This window comes from Neofelis nebulosa, chromosome 4 (assembly GCF_028018385.1).
Source record: "Neofelis nebulosa isolate mNeoNeb1 chromosome 4, mNeoNeb1.pri, whole genome shotgun sequence".
Lineage (NCBI taxonomy): Eukaryota > Metazoa > Chordata > Mammalia > Carnivora > Felidae > Neofelis > Neofelis nebulosa.
This window is the reverse complement of record NC_080785.1, coordinates 146,840,279-146,858,115: the sequence shown is the minus strand read 5'-3', so window position 1 is coordinate 146,858,115 and position 17,837 is coordinate 146,840,279. Positions and strand designations below refer to the sequence as shown.

At 45.5% G+C, this 17,837-nt stretch overlaps 1 protein-coding gene across 5 annotated transcripts in view; it reads left to right on the top strand.

The window, feature by feature from the left end:
• CACNA2D3 (calcium voltage-gated channel auxiliary subunit alpha2delta 3) overlaps nt 1-17,837 on the top strand; it is an 860,192-nt gene that overhangs the window by 736,292 nt on the left and 106,063 nt on the right. The gene's annotated exons all lie outside the window — the stretch shown is intronic.

The window sequence follows — 17,837 nt, the reverse complement described above, 5'->3', positions numbered from 1 at the left end:
AGAGAGCTATTTAAATCTTAATAAGGGCTAAATCCTTCCTTCCTCCCTCCTTGCTATGTATTTTCAGGTGCACAGAATTTAGTAATAATCATTCCTAGATGATCTGTGACCAGCGTAGCATTCAGTCATTGATGCATCATCATATAACACACACCTATGAACCTAACTCACTCTAAGAACTAGAAAGTTACCAGTAATTTGCATCAACCTGTGTGTCTCTGTCTTTCCCTGGAGTCAGCAAACATTTTTGTGTAAAGGGCCAGATAGTAAACATTTTAGACATTGAGGGCCATACAGTCTCCATACGGTCTCTGTCACAACTGCTCAACCCTGATGTAGTGCAGAGCCAGCCATAGACAGTCTGTAAAAAAAAAAAAAAAAAACAGATGTGCCTGTGCTCCAATAAAACTTTATTTACAAAACCAGGTGGAGCACTGGATTGGCACACAGGTCATAGTTTGGAAGCCCTGCTCGAACCCATCCCCTAGCCACTGCCGTCACTCTCCTCCACCACCAAGGTTACCCACTCAGCTGCACATACCCACCAGCCTGTCTCCTCATCTACAAACTGAGAGGGCTGGAAAGGATGATCTTTAGGGCATTCTCATGTCTGAAACCTTGTCATTCTCATCAGAATGCTTGAGTGGACTTGAAAGAGTCTGTAGTTAAAGATGTTAGGGGTCCTGGACAGACAAAGAGTTTGACTGACTCTTTGGGTTACAGCAGAGCTGTTTAGCTGTGTCTTGCAGGGTCCAACTAGGGTCCCAGTCTCGTGGACTCCAGGGGCCTGGGAAAGATGAATCCACTGCCAGCACAGCTGAGCATAGGGGGCCAGGACACCTGCAGAGAAACTGGAGACAGTCCTGAAACCTGCAGGTAAAGCCAGGGTGTGTGGCTAAGCGAGGAAGCACAGTTTCATGCTGCTTCTACTCTGGAGCTGGGTGACCTTGGGCAAACCACAGGTTCTCTCTGAGCCTGAGCTTCCTCATCTGTAGAAGGCAGATAGTGGCTACCTCATATGACACAAGAAGGATCGAGTGATACATGTTAAGTGCACAGCACGGGTCTGGCAGAGCAAAATGAGCAAAAGTGGCATCTCCTACTAGCCCCACAGAGTTTGGACTGGCTGCTCTCACCTAAAATGTCAATACCCTGGGAACACACAGAGAACCCACACAGCTGATGGGTTCTTAGGAGCAGAGGCTGACCACCCAAAGGGGCTCCTTGGTTCTTTTTTGCTCCTGCTGACTCTAACAGGAGGTTAAAAGATGGGCAGGGCACACTTCGAGGGGAAGCCTCTCAGACATTGAAGGACTTGGATGCGGAGTCTGATTGATTTATTCCGTCTGACCTCAGCCCAGAGAACAAAGGGAGGGAGGGTGACTGGCATGCTAATGCCTGCAGGGCCTTCTCTCCCTTGGGGAGCCAGATCTGAGAGGTGGCAAGACAACTGTGCGTGCAGAAGACTAACAGAGATGCCAGATGTCAGGTCAGGCCAGGCTGCTCTGCAGAGGGGAGGGCTCCACCAGCAGGGTTCCTGGTACCAAGACCCAGTCGAGAGCCCAGTTTCCTACGCAGGAACTTGCTTCAGACACACCCTCGGAATAATATTCTCATTACTGCTGCACTGAGATGTCAAGAATTTCTTAGCTTTATATAAATAAAAACATATAAATATAAATTTATACATTTATTATACATTATATATAAATTTATACATTCACATTTATGTAAAGCTAAGATATACATATATTTATATTTATATGCTTAGCCCGTTGTAAGTCAGAACATTTCCTAATATAGTTAGGAATTTAATGATTTAAAGACCATATGATATAAATTGGTCCTTTTAACATTTCACCTTCCTCCAAAAAAAAAAAAAACAACAACAATTATTAACATTGGGAATTAGTGATGTCTTGAAATCCAGCAAATGGGTAACAGCTCTTTCTCCCAGGTAATATACAACTATTTGTTAGAAATAAGTTAAAGCTAAATATACTCACCCAGGAGGGTATTCGTAATAAATTGTTAGGTTAAATAAAGCAATTTGAATAGGAATATGCATTATGTAATGCTATTTATGTTGCAAAAAAAGAAAAAAAGTCAGAGGTGCAGAGGTGGAAAGATTAACCCTAAAGATGTGCATTGATTGTCTGAAGAAAGAATAAGTGGGGAAGGACAGACACCAAACTAATAATATGAATTTCCCAGAAGGTGGGGATAATTAAGAAGAGAGGAAAATTAACTTTTTCTGTTTATACCTCTGCGTATTCAACTTGCTACAACAAACGTGTTATATCTGTGATTTTAAAAATACAAAGGAGAAGAGCTGACTTTTGTTAAGCAGAAAGTACAGGGGCATCTTGTTTCCTGGAATATTTGAGATGGCTGTTCTCAGTGACCAGCTGAGTTCTGTGTGCTAGTGAGGTGTCCCTAGATCTCCATTTGCCTCACTCCATGAGAATTAGTCCCAAAAGTGATACGTGTCTTTCTCTGCTAAGTGATTGCCACAAGTGAACAGACCTTATAACACAAGGAATATTTCTCGCAGTTTTAATGTCTGCTTTGGTAAAAGTTGTGGCAAATTACTCCCCCGTCCCCATCAGTGGGCCCCCATCCAAAGCAGGTGCTGCAGTGATCTGGCGCGGGGGAGGCCCCCGGGCCAGTGACAGCTGCTTCCCAATATAGCTCAGAGAAAGACCTTGGCACTGTAAATTCACACAGAAATTTCATTTGGTTGGGGAAGAAATTTGGCATTTGGAAATATTTCCCTAGGGTTGTAGATGACCAAATGGCACCCATGTATAAAATTTATACAGACCTATATAAAAGACCTCAGTATTATTTCCTTCCTTCCTTGTTTCTTTCTTTTTTTTCTTTTTCTCTTTGGTCTTATAAAACATTTAGCAAGTGAACTAGGAATATATTTTTAAATGGCCATCATATTTATTTAGTGCTTACAATGGGCCAGATGTTGCTGAAGATTTGCACTGATTAAATACAAATCCTTAATGTAACGCAGCTACTATAATGAGTAAACTTCTAGATCTCAGTGGCTTAACACGACTCATTTATTGCTCTTATCACAGTCTAGTGCTGAGGTTACCAGGGAGCCAGGCTTTATGCAGTTATGCAGCCTCCTTCTGTCTTGGTCTTGTCACTGTGCGTTCCTTTTAGTTGTCAGTACCCTCTCCATCAGCTGGCTGACCATGGAAAAAGAAAAGAATCAGGCATGGGCCCTGCCTAGAAACGGTACTTCTCACCAGGCTTGCCCTCCATTGGCCAGAATAAAATCACATGACCATATCTAACAGCAAGGGAGACTGGGAAATGTAGTCTCACTATGTGCCTTGGAAGAAGAGGCATCCTAGAGAATTAGCAATCTCTGGCTCTACACTTAATTTGCAATATCTCACTTAAAGGTGACAACAACTCACTAGCCTGTAAGCTTAAGATGGTTTCTTTGATTTCTTCCCATAGTTTCTACAATACCTTTCATTAAATATAATGAATTCATTAAATGTTGAATGTTGAAGGAACAAATGATAAAACTAGGGCACAGAAAAGTAGGGGCACCTGAGTGGCTCAGTCAGTTAAGCGTCCAGCTTTGGTTCAGGTCATGATCTCATGGTTTGTGGGTTTGAACCCTACATCGGGCTCCGCACTAACATTGCAGAGCCTGCGTGGAATTCACTCTCTCCCTCTCTCTGCCCTTCCCCGACTAGCACTTTCACTCTCTCTTACACAAAGTAAATAAATAAAAGAAAAAAAACAACGAAGGCTCATAAAAGTAACTTGCTCAAGGTGTCCAACATATTTATTGCAAATATGCAGATTGTGAGTGGCCGTGTTAAGTAAAATAATCAGGGAACTTACACTTTTATGTATTTACTGCCTTGAGTTAATTTTCATACAGTCCATTTTTTTCTGACAGCAAGCTACAAATTTAATTATCTGGAAGCCCTACCTAACTCAGAAAATAAGAACAAAATCAAGGCTGTTACATGGTTTCTCTAGTGTAAAGGTGGGAAGGATACGTATACCTCTTCATTCTGTCTTGCCTTTTGATAAAGTAAAAATTCCTACATAGGGCTACCTAAGGTCATTCAGCATATGTGCCTATCCATAGAGTTTAAACTCTCTTTACCTGGCCTTGACATATTTGATAATATTGGCGGAGTAGTAGACATGAAATGTGTACCTTCAACCTCTCTAAAACTAAGGAAGACAACGGCCAAGTGTATGAGACTGCTTTCCAGTGTCCACTTGTCCACAGCACCCAGGTCTGAGCTAAGATGCCATGGGAACTAGAAAAGACATAGCACGTTGACCCTTGGCCTTCAAAGAACTTACCTGTTTGTGGGGTGCTATTGAGCAATCTTTATTTATTATATCAGAGTCAATGCTAATCATCTCATCACCTTGAATCTGTTACCCTTGAGAAGACTGCACATGACTTTATTGGACCCTAACACCGTCCAGGTCTCCAGGAACCACATCTCAGAAGTCCTTTGGCTAGTAGCAGAGGCAGACCTAGATGGTGTTTTGGTTTAGTTTGGTTTGGCTTGATTTGGTTTTGGCCCATCAACTCTGCATTGCCAAGGTTAGAGGAAGATCAGACTTCACATTTCAGTGTCTTGCAAACCTCAGCCTTCCAGCACTCAGTTTGCCTGCATTTGGGACGTATGCGAAGATAAAGATGCATCTGAGATAAGTATGATTAAAGGTAATTAGTGAGCTCATGCGGCTGGTGGAATAAACACAGACAGATGCTGGTTGATAGAAAGCTAACAAAGAAACAAAAAGACCAAGAAACATGGCAGCTTAGGAAGATTGGCCAAAGCCTCGCACTGACACACTGTTTTACTTAGATCTTTTGATGGGCCGCTTTTGTCTCTGCCCCAGGAATATAAATTGGAATCAAATTTATGTTCATGTTAGATTGTTTACTCACGTTATACACATAAAATGAGTGTTCTGTGCAGTTCTTGGTGAATTTATATTTGCTTTTGTACTTCTATGATAACATGATAGTCCAGGTTCTGAAATAGATGGCAATGTGTTTTCATATTTTCAAGTTACAGTTTAGTGTGTGTACATTATGATACAATAATGAGTCTGTGTTTTGCCTTTTTCTAAGATTCGCTCTATGTTAACTGTTGGATACCTGTTGCTTGGAAATGTTCTAGAAAACACAATTGTCTCAGGCAGGACTTACATCGTAACCCGCTAGTTCTAGATCTGGGACTGTTCAGAATTCCTTTTCCTTATTCCAGACTTCACCTGCCCCATTATTTCATTTTAGAACAGTGTCCCTATTAGAAGCATGGACTATGGAATGAAACCATCCAGGTTCAAAGGCTGCCTCCAACATTTACTGGCTCTGAGAACTTAAAGAAGTCATATAACCTCTCTGATCTTCAATTTCATCATCTGTACAAAGGAACCCAACTGGCAGGTTCACAGGGAAGGTTAAATAATACTTTTATGTAAGAATGTGAGAGAAAAAAAAGGCTTTGCACATAGCAATAGACATTAGCTATTATCTTCTCTGTTATTCTGTCTGTATGGCATGTACCAACTAGACACTCAGGCTGCAAGCACTTAACACTAATCTATTTGGAATAAAAATGAGGAAGTTAAGGCAAAGGAGCATTTTGTTTGTGTGACAGAGTTCACCATCTTCTTGGATTATGAAGCACGCATATGTATGTGTTATCTGACTAGAATCAGTTCAATCTAAATGAGTTTGTGCTGGACATATCTCATTGTTCTCAATATAGCCCCACAGACAAAAGGAAGTCGGTTCTTGATGTCACGTGACCGCACCTTCAGGAAGGACGTTCGTTTGCAAAATAAAGGTCCTGTGTTGACATCCATGCAGCTTCCAACCACATTTATAATGGGCAGGGCAACTCCCCATTCTGGTGCGGGAGTGATGTTCTTCTCCTTTCACTTCATCCAAGAAGCCCACTAGGGCCACCTGCTATATGCTTGTGCTGTTGATTTTTCAGGGGTTTGTCCACTGATCTTTCCTCTAGCCAGTGCCCCTCCACCCCGCCCTGTAGGAGGCCCCTTACCCCATCCCTGCGTAATTAGAGAAAGCATGCAGTCAGCTCCCCAGAGCCACTTAGCTTTCATCAGGAAGCAGGACTATCGGAGTTTCGAGGTTGATAGGAGTGGAAACATTTGTGTTCAACAAGCAGGCTCCTTCATGTGTTGTCAACATTTCATTTGTGATTCTAATGAGGGCGGAGGAGAAAATAAACTCCGCATACCGCTCTCCACTGCTACAGCTGATGTTTGTAAGTTTCTAGCCATGGCCTTGAGTTGCGTCTCAGGAAGGCATTTGGAAAAGCAGCTGTGTGCCACTGCTGGGTGTGAGCGAGAGCTAAGATGGTTAAATCGACGGAGGCAGTCCTGAGAATGGGAAGTGTACACGTTTACTTCTCAAGAGACTGGAATTTCTATTCCTATTGGTGCTTTAAATGTCTCCAAAAGGTGAAAGCACTCTTACGTTAAAAGCAGGGTGTATTAGAGGTACTCTCATTCTTGACCCCTGGCTCGTCTCATCTCTGAAAGTCTGCCGCCAATTTCGTGTCCAGCGTATCTGCTGAGTGCTCCTTACCTGTTAAGTTCTGCATTGAGGGATTTTCTAGGCCTGAAAATAAGACACAAGAAAATAAGTGGACCTGCAACCCAATGCCCCTCTGGTCCAGCGAGGAGACAGACATCCGTGACACAGCCACACAAATATCCGAGAAACCACAGCCCTGCAAAGGGCCGGGAAGAGGAGATACATGGTGCTGTCATAGAACAGAGTCAGGGGATCTGATTGGGGATCGGGGGGCACCACCCTTTGTATGTTATAACCCGGCTGCAATCTGAAGGGTGGAGAAGGGAAGGGACCAGGGCCGTTCTGGGTAAAGACATGGCCTCAGGCCGACAGACCAGAGAGAAGGCCCAGAGCCTGAGGAGATCCTGGAAGCCAGTGTGGCCACAGCAGAGAGGGGGAGGGGAGGGCCTCCGGCGAACAAACGCTGGAGGAGGGGTGAAGAGCTGGTGTTGAGCTCCTCGCCTCACCTTCCACTGGGTTTTTAATAAGACTGAAAAGCTGTGCCTCAGACATACGTGCCTCTGTGGGAACGCTGCCGCCCGGGGTCGGGGGCGAGATTAGGGCCCTGCACTACACACTGTGATGACTTGGGGAGGCGCTGTCCCCTCCCACGCAGGGGTCCTTTGACAGCTGTACCACTTTACCGAAACTCGAAACTCAACAGACGCATCCCGCCGTCCTCAGAACGCTTCTTGGAGGAGGTAGAGAGGGCCTGGGTTTTGTAAGCATTACGAAATCTCAGTACAAGTTCATCAAATCCTGAGCCGTTACTTACAGTTTGGGATCATGGCAAGTCTGTTCCACGTGTGCCAGAGAGGCGGCAGAATGGAACTGCCATTCCCCACCCCCCCCCCAGGTGCCTGAGTCCAGGGTGATCAAGGATGAGCCAGCCCTGCTGACACTCACAGGCTACATTTGGTGCAACAGAACTTTCTCTCCTGAGTTTCGTGTGTATGTCACTGTGGATGTAATACTCAACAGACCAGGGGTGGTAAATAAGTGCCACAGTTACCTGCTTTGTAGGCCCCAGTGGCCCCACCAGCAGCCCCATGGGGCCCAGCATCGCCTCAGAATCCTTTTCAGCCCAGGGTCAAAGGCAGACAGCAGCAGGCAGTGGGTGGCATCATGCTAACATAATCCTAGCTGCCGTTCCTGAAGTAGAGCCTTGCCCTCTGCAAACTTGGCTAATAAGTCTGGCACACAATGCCAAGGGCCACTTTGCTGAGGAGAACACTTACAGCATGTCCTAGGAAGCTACGGAATCAGCCCACTACCCCCAGACTTCTACATCCTGTGTAAACTTGCTGCTTTCTCCTTGTCCTTGTGAACATGGTAATTTTTCTACAGTGATAAAAATAAATGTTTTATTATTATTTTTTTAATGGCCTTGCAAAAACAGAAACACAATTTTAGGACGTATCGGGAAGGAGTTAAGTTGTGGCCTGTGCATTTGCACAGGAAAACAATGGTGTGCACTAGAAATGGGATTTCAGAAAAGTCGGGGGCCAGGGTGGCAGGGTGGCACAGGCTTTTTGTGTTCCTGCATTTGGACACGAGTAACCCCCGGGTAAAGCTCCCTGTGACTGCAGGGGGTGTGGGAGGGGGGTGGGTTGTGGGAGCGGCAGGCCAGCAGTGGCCTCATACAGGGTGTCTCATGAAACGCTCTAGCAGAGCATGCCCACAGGCTCAAGAAGACGATATCTGGTCCAGAGGAAGTCCATCAGAAAGAGTAACAAATGCAGACAGCAGTCTGGGATTAGCAGGAAGCTGACTCTGCCTCCCCATTTTGTCCTTCCGCTTCTGTCACATGGGCGGTGACATGCCCTGTTACTTAGCAGCTTATTCTTTGTTTAGTTCTTTCTATGTCTAGAAGTTGCTTGCTCTGACAGACATAGGAAGTCCCTAAAAAGAAAGAGTCTCCAACTCAGGGTGCTTACCTGGAGATGATCATGAGTTCCTCCACCAATCCAGGAGTGGAACTGTGATCTTCTACATCTGACTGTGGAAAAACTCGAGTCTTAGGAGGGGTGAGTCACTTGCCAGAGATGAGTTTGTGTGTTGTAGAGCTGACACTTGAACCCCCAACATGCCTGCTTTCAAAGCCTTTCAACTCCTGTGCCCTTTGATCTGGACTTATTTTTCCCAGACCCCTCCCTTCACCAGGGGACAAGCCAAGGAAAAGCCCTAAAAGAGACAGCCCATGCAAAACAGACTGGGTAGAAAGAATGCATCCACCCCGCCAGGGAAGATGGCCTCCCTTATAGTTCCCCACTGCCCCATGCTTCTCAAGGCCACTGAAAGAAAGGGCAAGCCTGCCGCCTCTCTGCTGTGACCATGGGTTGGGGAAAGCATTCTGGGGCAGAGGTGAGGAAAGCAGGCTACTTTGTGCATGGAGTTAGCACTAATCTGGTCCATCCCCAGAACACTGCTATCAGTCAGATCTCGGGCATATTCGTCATGGCTGCTCCCCTGTTCAGAAGCCGCCCCCACAGGCCCACCCTCTGTTCATCCTGGGCAGGAAGGGGAGAGTTTCCTTTGATCTGTAGACCGGTAGCAGGAGAAGCATGGCAGTTCATGGACCCCCCCCCCCCCCTTGCCCCTCCACCCAGGCGAGTGTTTGGACAGCCATGCAAACAAAGCCCCTTGGCCATGCTTGCTTTAGAACAGCTAGACTGAAGACAGAGCATGGAACAAAGTGGAAGGTGGAATAGCAGCCCCCTTCATACTGAGGACTTGTAGGTCACAGTGCAGAGGAGAGGATGCTGGGACTCAGATAAACAGCTCAGAAAGAGGGCAGAAGACAGATGGGAGGGACCCAACCCACTGGGTGGCTGGACTCCTGTGATCGGGAAGGAAACACACACTCACCATGCTGGTTTCTGGTCTGTCTGAAACCGAATGCCCTGAATAAAAGGCATCAGCCTGGAAACAGATCAGCTAGCTTTGGAGATATATCCATAGTTTAAAAAGTAAGACAGGTAGCTCTTGGGAGACCGTAACTGTTTTCTACTTATCCTCCTTTAGAAAGCAAAGTTTTTGAGTCAAGTAATTCTGAGTAGGGAATGTATGTCTTTTAAAAATATATTCAGCTTCCCTATAGTATAGTATACTTTGATGTATTGAAATAGAGCTTGCCCCACTCAAATTACTGCCTCAGTGCCTAATGCTGTAAAATTAAACTATTCCTTGCTGATATTTTATTAAGCTTCACCAGCATTTCAGACTCAGACATCTCATGGAGCTTCAGGCCATATGTTTTATATGCTGTCAGGGTGAACTCTGACTTCGGTCCACAAAGCTCCCTTCCCCCATGTCTTTATATAGTACAGGATTTCCAAAAACTTTCCTACAGGCCATTTCCAAATTGTGGACTGTTGGAAGTAAATGTCTCTGGTCATATGGGTGTCAATGTCTAAAAAGACAAGAAAAAAAGAAAGAAGGAAAGGAAAATAAGTTGTATTATGAAAAGTTCTTGCTTCCTGGACATTATTTTTGCATTTCTTCTGTGCGTGATACTCTTATTTTTCTCACCATTGTGGGTGTGGGGGGCGGGGTGGGGGAGGATTTGGGGAGTGTAGAATGTTTCTGAAATCCATATGCAGAAAAGGGTATGCGTTCACACACAATGAGTTCACCTCTCTAGCAGGGAGCCAAAGGTACCTGTATGTTTGCATTTGGGGAAATAAATGGATATCGCCATAAATGGCGATCCTCTTAACAAGACTAACTTTGTCACTTAATAAGGGAGATTATTTCATAGATTTAAAACCAGTTAACACATTTAAAACTTGATAAGACAAGGCAATCCTGGTATGTTTCCTGTTCTCCAGTGATTAAAGCAAATCGAACGCTGGACCAGAAGAGGTTTTCCATGGTACAAGTAATGCTGTGAATGTTTCTCCTGGTAATGCAATTAGGAAATATTGGCCCCAGTTAATGAAACTTAAACAAAACATGTTGCCCTCGTCAAACTTGTTCAAGTTGTTAAACAGGCAAAGCCTTGTCCAAAAAGTTAAAAAACAGGGGCATATAGTGTTTCCATGGAAACTCTGTTAAAATACTGATTTGTGGATATGATCATAATCAGCCCCATAATCTAATATGACTGAATTAAATGAAAAAGAATCTCAGTTATGAAGTAAGCCCCCTGTGTAAGAGTATTCTTACACATGCAGAAAACATATGGATCCTGACGGACACTATTTTCAAACTACTTATTGGCACAGAGATGGAGCTTTAAGACTTGGGTTCTGTCTGTCTGTTTTTTCCCCCCTCCATTCATTGTTCATCGGTTTTATAATGCTGGGATTATGTGGGTGAGCAGTAAATAAAGTCTCGATGACATTTGGATTTTTCAATATGTATCATTGCTCCCCACACAACACCCCATATTGTTCTCATTGTCTTTTGTGACAAGAGAAGGTAACCCATAATATTTAACGGTTTGTGGGACGTTACAAGATTAAGTTTTATTAAGGTCATAATTTCTTCCTGCTAATGGGATCTTGGTAGAATTCTAACTATGAGGTTTCCCATGGATGCCTTTGACCTCTTGAGGGAAGGGCACAAAGGCAAGGCGCTGGGTCGAGCGTTCCCGGGACCCTGGGCAGGAGCTTCAGGGCCACGCACCAGTCTCCCTACCCCACAGTTCCACAGCTCAGCTTGCACCTGCCTGGATGGTGGTAAAAATGAAAACTGCTCACCATGGTATACACTTCAGCCTGGTGGGACAGCAAGGACAGCTGTCTGTCAGCAAACTTCTTGATTCATTTGGAAACCATTCTACCCAAAAAAGAGCAGATGTGCTCTTCATGGGCTCAGTTTCCTTCTCGCAAGAATATGTCCTCAGTCGTGTACGAACATCAGATGGGGGTTACCACATAGTTCTTAGCAAGAGTCTGGCAATTACTCACACCTTAGTCATGGCATCCCAGAGCATCTGTAGAAAGACTTGTGTGACGGGACAGTGATAGGCAAATGTGCCCCTGCCCAGGTGCATCTACACATCTCCTGCCAGCATGGTCCCTGGATATGTGGTCTGTGGGTCCTAAGGTCACAGAGTGTCTGTGACTCACTTTCCAGACAGAGATATGCTACGTGGGGTCAGGCAAAGCTCAGAGATTGGACCCTGGCCCAAAGAGGGAGCAGGACTTGACTTCTCCCTGTGTTCTTCCACCCAGCTCCCAGAGCGGCTATGCCTTCCGGCTACACACGCCTTATTTGGGCACAGAGAGGAATACACTCAAGAGACAGAGGTCCAGGCCTGAGTCTGGCGCCAGGAGCTTAAATCTGCTAGATTATTTACTCCCCTTAACACTTCACTTTCTAATCAACTTGGTTTTATATCCAAGTAATCTATGAACACAAATTTTAAAAATTAAATAGTATTATAAAAGTTTGCAAAGAATAAAAAGGCCCCGACCCTCCACCACCCCCTACTCCCAGCCCCTAGTCCCGCTACCTAGAAGCAAAAGCTTCTGCCTCTCTTAGCATCTCTATTTCTCATTAGCAAGTTGAGATTGCTGGGTTTTATTGAATTTCAGACATTACTTATTTACTTCCTTTCATACATGGTACTTTGGACTTTTTACATCATCTCCTCTTGCCTTGTCCATAGTCTACAGCTGCATACCTATCTCATAGCTTTTTATCAATTAGATAGTGATTATATCATGAAGACTACCTGTGTGTATCCCCTACTGTGATAAATAGTGTGCTACTGTGTGTTTCCTTTTTTACAGTATTTTTTCCCTGGATCAAAAAATCCCCATCTCCTTTTATTTGCTTTGTTTTCCTTTTACCCATGTATTTTTTTTCCTCTTTTTTTTTTTAATTTTTTTTTTTAATGTTTATTTATTTTTGAGACAGAGAGAGACAGAGCATGAATGGAGGAGGGGCAGAGAGAGAGGGAGACACAGGATCGGAAGCAGGCTCCAGGCTCCGAGCCATCAGCCCAGAGCCTGACGCGGGGCTCGAACTCATGGACCGCGAGATCGTGACCTGGCTGAAGTCGGACGCTTAACCGACTGAGCCACCCAGGCGCCCCTTTTTTTTCCTCTTTGTATTTCGTCAACCATCTTAGGTGCCAGTTACTACTATTTGCTAACTATCCACCAGTATTTGGGGGAGAATTTGCTCCTGGCACCCTCCACCATCCTGTTCCAATCTGGAGGGTCCTGTTCCAATCCAGCTGCTGGGCTCCTGTGATTTCTTCTCTCCACGTTCCTCTGTTGTAGTCCTCTTTCTTTCTCCTAGACCCATGCCTTCCTTTCCCTTGACTGAACGCCTCCTTTTGCTCACAAACATTCTCAGCTCATTTTCTAAGAAAGGGAGGTAAAATGTTTTCAGTCCTCATAGCTCTGAAAATGCCTTAATTCTGCTCCTACACGTAACAATCGTCTGGCTGGATATAGAATTCCAGGGTGGGATCGTTTTCCCTCAGAATGGCCAAGGCATTGCTGTCTTTTCTTCTGCCTTCCAGTGTTAACCTGTTAAAAACTCCGATGCCATTCTAATTCCAGACCTTTTGCTATGATCAGGCTTGCCCAGCCTTCATCCCAGAAGCTTTTAGAACGTACGTTTTGTCTCTAGTGTCCTGAGACTCCTTGATTCAGTTTCTTCTCCTCCTCATTTATTGTGCAGGACATTTTACAAGCGCTTTTGTATTAGAAATGCATACTCTTCAGTTCTAGGAAATCTTCCCATGTTATTTTTCCAAGTCTTTTTGTTTTATTTCCTGAGAGATTTTCTCCTTCTAACTTGTTTCTACTCTTAAATTTATGTGTTTATTTTGATGCTTTTTTTTTTTTTTTTTTTTTTCAAATTTCCAACAGTTCTTTTTTAGAGCAGCATGGTCTTTTTCCAAGGATACACTGTGGTCTTTGGTCTTTGATCTCTCTGAATATATTGGTTGTAGTTAAAGTTATTGTTTTTTTCTTGCTGTCTGTGCTGCTAACTCAAAGTCATTTAATTTTTCTGACGGCTTTTTGTCTTTCTTTTTCATGGCGAAGGCCCTTCACACATAGGTGTGCCTTAGTTCTTATTTAAAAGTGAGGCTCTTAATATCTAAAGTTAAAATCCTATTGGAAAATTTCCCCACAAATGGGTTTTACTGTTGGGTGAATCAGTGGGATTCAGTGCAGGTTTTCATTTTTCCGGTTCAGCTCCTCACCCCTACGTCATCTGGACACTAGCAGTTTTCAGGACCATATAAGACCATACTAGTGACATGTGAAATAGAATATGTATGTTGGTAACTACTAGCATTGTGCCCTCCAGCCTATCCATGGCAGTGCATGGATTAAAACTGCTAGTGCATCTGGCTCTCTAAGTGTTACTCCACAGTCTTGGCCTTGAAAGTGACCAAGTGGGACCAGTTACCCATACTCAGATGCCATCCTTTCTCTGGGCCCCTCTCTTCTGCACCCAGTTCAGGAGTATATCTCTCTTTCTCCCAGGAGCCTGTGAACATCTACAGAACATGGACAATGACATGGGTATATAGTGATAGAGAACAGAGGCCACTCCATGCTCTTCCATTTATTAGCACCGTGACCTGGGGCAACTTATCTATCATTTCCAAACTTTGGTGCCATTAACTTGTAGCCCAGTCCAGTGGATCTCAAGCATGTCCAGCTTAGCCACTCCCTCCTCCTCAAGTATAGTTGTGAAAAGCTTCCTTGTCACTTCTCCATCAGACATCTGTCTAGAGCCTCTCTTCCCTTTTCTCAAGATTTTAGGTGCCCTAGTGTATTGTGAGGATGTGAGGAAGCAGATGAGGACCAGGGGAGGATTGCAGCATGGAGAGAAGTTGCCCCTTAGCAGTCAGTGGGCAGTGCAGCAAGCTGGGGTGTCCTTGGGAGGTGGTCCTCCTTATTGGAATGAAGGAGCGGCCAGACCCCACGTTGCAGCTCTTCCTCCTCCCAGAGGTCCCGCCCCACTCCCTTTCACCGGCTCTTTCCAAATAACAGGAGAATTTTTACCCTGCCTCATTATCACATTCCCTTGATTCTAAGTTGCCATGAATAGAAGTGGGAGCCTCTACACGAATAAAAAGCGATACACATTGATGAGCGTGTACTGAGAGTCTCTCACTTCTTCAGACTTCCACCTCGGGATCTCAGCCTCAAATGTTCCTCCCTTTCACTTCTCTTTGCCTGTTATTGCCTACCCCCCACCCACTCCAGGCTGCAGACTGAAAGTCCTCTCTCCCATGACCCCCAGGACTTGGCGGGGCACCCCCTTTTATCCTCCTGTATCATTCCGCACGTGTCTTTCAAACCACCCACAAGGGTCACTGGTTGTGTGATAATCGTATAGCTTTGGAAGTTACTGTAAACCCTGAGAACACAAGGGCTGAGCAAGTCATACCCTTTGCTCTATTCCCCCAGCACAGGGGATACTCAGTTACTATTTATTGAAGGAAAAGAGGTACAGAAGGGGGAGAAGGTGTAAGGTAGAGGCGATGTGAGCTACCATTAACAGCGGAAAAGATGAAGCCTTTTACAAATAAGGTTTCCGGTGCATATGAAAAATTTAAAGTCTGATCTAACAAAGAGGCAAAGCAGGTTCCCCTGCCCCGATGCCTTTTGCAGAACACCAAGGACAGGGGCCACAAACTTTCATGGGAACCCGCTCCAAACCTAGGGGGAGTAAGGGTTCTTCCCAATACTGGAAAAGCATGTTACTTTTTGCCTCTGCTCCACCGAATGAAAAAGGTCCAATTCTTTCCTAAATGTGAAACAAAGAGATAAAAGGTAAGAAATGCAACTTTGGAAGCAGGTGCAGTTTATAAAAAAAAGAAAAAACAAGTCCCTGGGACCAGTTAGTCCCCAGTTGAGATTACTGTTAAGGCACGGAGCTCTGGTGTGAGTGATCTTTAGCTGTAATTGTAATACTCTGTTGATAAAAATAGCCAAGCGTTGTGAGAAATCCATCTGCCTGTGACCAGGGGGCATTTAAGATTACCTGGAGAGCCTTAGGCAGAGAATCCGTGGCTCTCTGCTGCTGCTGGCTCTAAGCGGCATCAGTTCGAGGAGGATTTCACTGTTTTGTTCCGGAAGCAGTTGGTGACAGAGAAGTGAGGTAGTGAGACGGTTCCGAGGGGACTTTGTGGGTCTGATAGCCTGTTGCTCGGGAGAGGACAGTAAATTGCCAACTCTGGCTGGGAGAAGGGTCATGATTAACCCTTTCTGGAACCCCATAAGGAAAATGGTCTTCTTTTTAGGGCAATAGTATAAGCTAGCAATTACTGAGCTCTCACTGTGTGCCGGATGCCATGCTAGATCGAACTTTACATCACAGCTTTTATGACTGAGCCGAGAGAAGTTAGGTGCTGGATTCTAATCCTGAGCCCACCATTACTCTGTGTTGCCTCTCAACTTTTCCACTGGACTAAGGAACAGAAAATGGATGGAGTAATCTTCCAAGCAGTGCTAAGAAACAGAAAAACAATGGACACCAGAGACTCTAGCTAGGACTGGCTGGACAGGGAGGAAGGAAGGAGTCCCAGAGTCAGGCTGGGGGTACCAGTGCAGGATAGAGCTTTGCAGGAGTCGCTGGGGCATTTCCTCAAAGACCTGCAGGATGCCGTTGTGTCTGTGGGAGAGCAGCATGGATCCAAGGCATCCTGAGTGCTGGCTGGCCCCCCAGGGCACCTGGAGCCTGCTGACAACGTAGAGGTGGCAGACATTTAGCAGTGTGCACAAGGAGTCTCTCTGCTGGCTATCCCCCTGAAAATAGGACGTCTGACTCTATCAGCCAGGACGTGGTCCTGCGAACAAACACAAGCTAGTCGAGGTTTTGCAAGTATTAAGGGCTTGAATACAGGGAACCAGAAGCTTTCGCAGTCACTGAAGGGTGAGGAGATGCGGGTCACGAAGCACTGATGCGGATGTTTCCCAAGAGCTCATGTTGTGAGCTGCCCACTGCACATCTTGTCTGTGGCTGCCTCCAGGTCATCGTGGCCTCCGTCTCGTTGCTGCCTCCCGCATCTGGCTCTGGCCCTCTCTTGGCAAACTCTCACCTGGAACCGAGCGTGGGGGACGTTCTGGGAAATACAGTTCTAGCGTCTCTTCCTGGATGCAGGACAGGCCTCCTAAGGAGGAAGTGGTGATGTCCGGTTGAGGATCACCCATCGGCGCCCTGGAACTTCCTGTGACATTGGTACACTGTCATCCAGTCTGCTGTCCCCGCTCCCACTTTTCCCTTGTCGTTTGGATGAGGGGGTGAGACAGGGAAACTTTTTACCTGGTAAAGTTTCAGAACGGTGTGAGGTGAAGGGCCATTTCAGGCGACTCAGTGTCTCATTGTCCCACCCTGCCTCAGGAAAAACTGCAAGATTCTTGATAAATTGTCAATGGGAAGAAATGAAAATACTCCCCCAAAATTGGCAATGAGGCCCTTCATGGAGACACATGTGTTTGCCTTCTTCATCGCCCACAGTGTGGTTACTAAGAGCCGTTAAAGGGCCCACGTGTGTCCACCTGGTCTGGGAAAAGGTACCACGTCTCCCGCAAGGAATCTGTCATGAGCACCATTGTGGTCATGCCGACCTGACTGCGCTGAATGGTGGCCGTGGTTGCCTGGGGAGCTGCGTGGGGTGTGTTGTGAGCGTCCTTAGGAAGAAGTTAGCAGGATTCATTAGGGATGCCTGACATGAAATCAGGAAGGACAACAGGATGATACAGGTTTGCTCTCCACACCAGTGCTGCTGTCAGCTGTGGTAGTTGACAGTCTGTGTGGAAGTGCTCATGGGACAGATCTCTGTACCTAAAGATTGGTTGCCCACCTCCTATCAGAAGGAGCCACCAACCTGGACTACAGCTGCATTCGTCAGGATGCCATCCATGGCAAGCAAAACAAAAAACACAACTCAAGGCGGCTTAAGCAAAATCAGTTAGTTAAAGGAAGTTAATCGTTTGGTTGGTTGGGATAGGTGGAAATTCATGGGCTCGTAACTGAAATGTCTAGAGCTATATCTGGCTTCAGGTGCAGTTGGATCTAGGGCTCAGTTGAACTCACCAGGGTTCTCAGTCTCTCGTTTCCCTTGTCTTTGTGTCAGCCCTGTTCTCAAGCAGACCCTCCTCACATGGTGCCCCTGACTCTCTCATTTGCCCCGCTTGGCAAACTCAATGGAAAGAAGCCTCCTTTTTCCTGAGAGTGTCCTTTCAAAGTCCTGGGGAGCTGGCTGTCATAGTCAGGGCCCACCTGACTATGG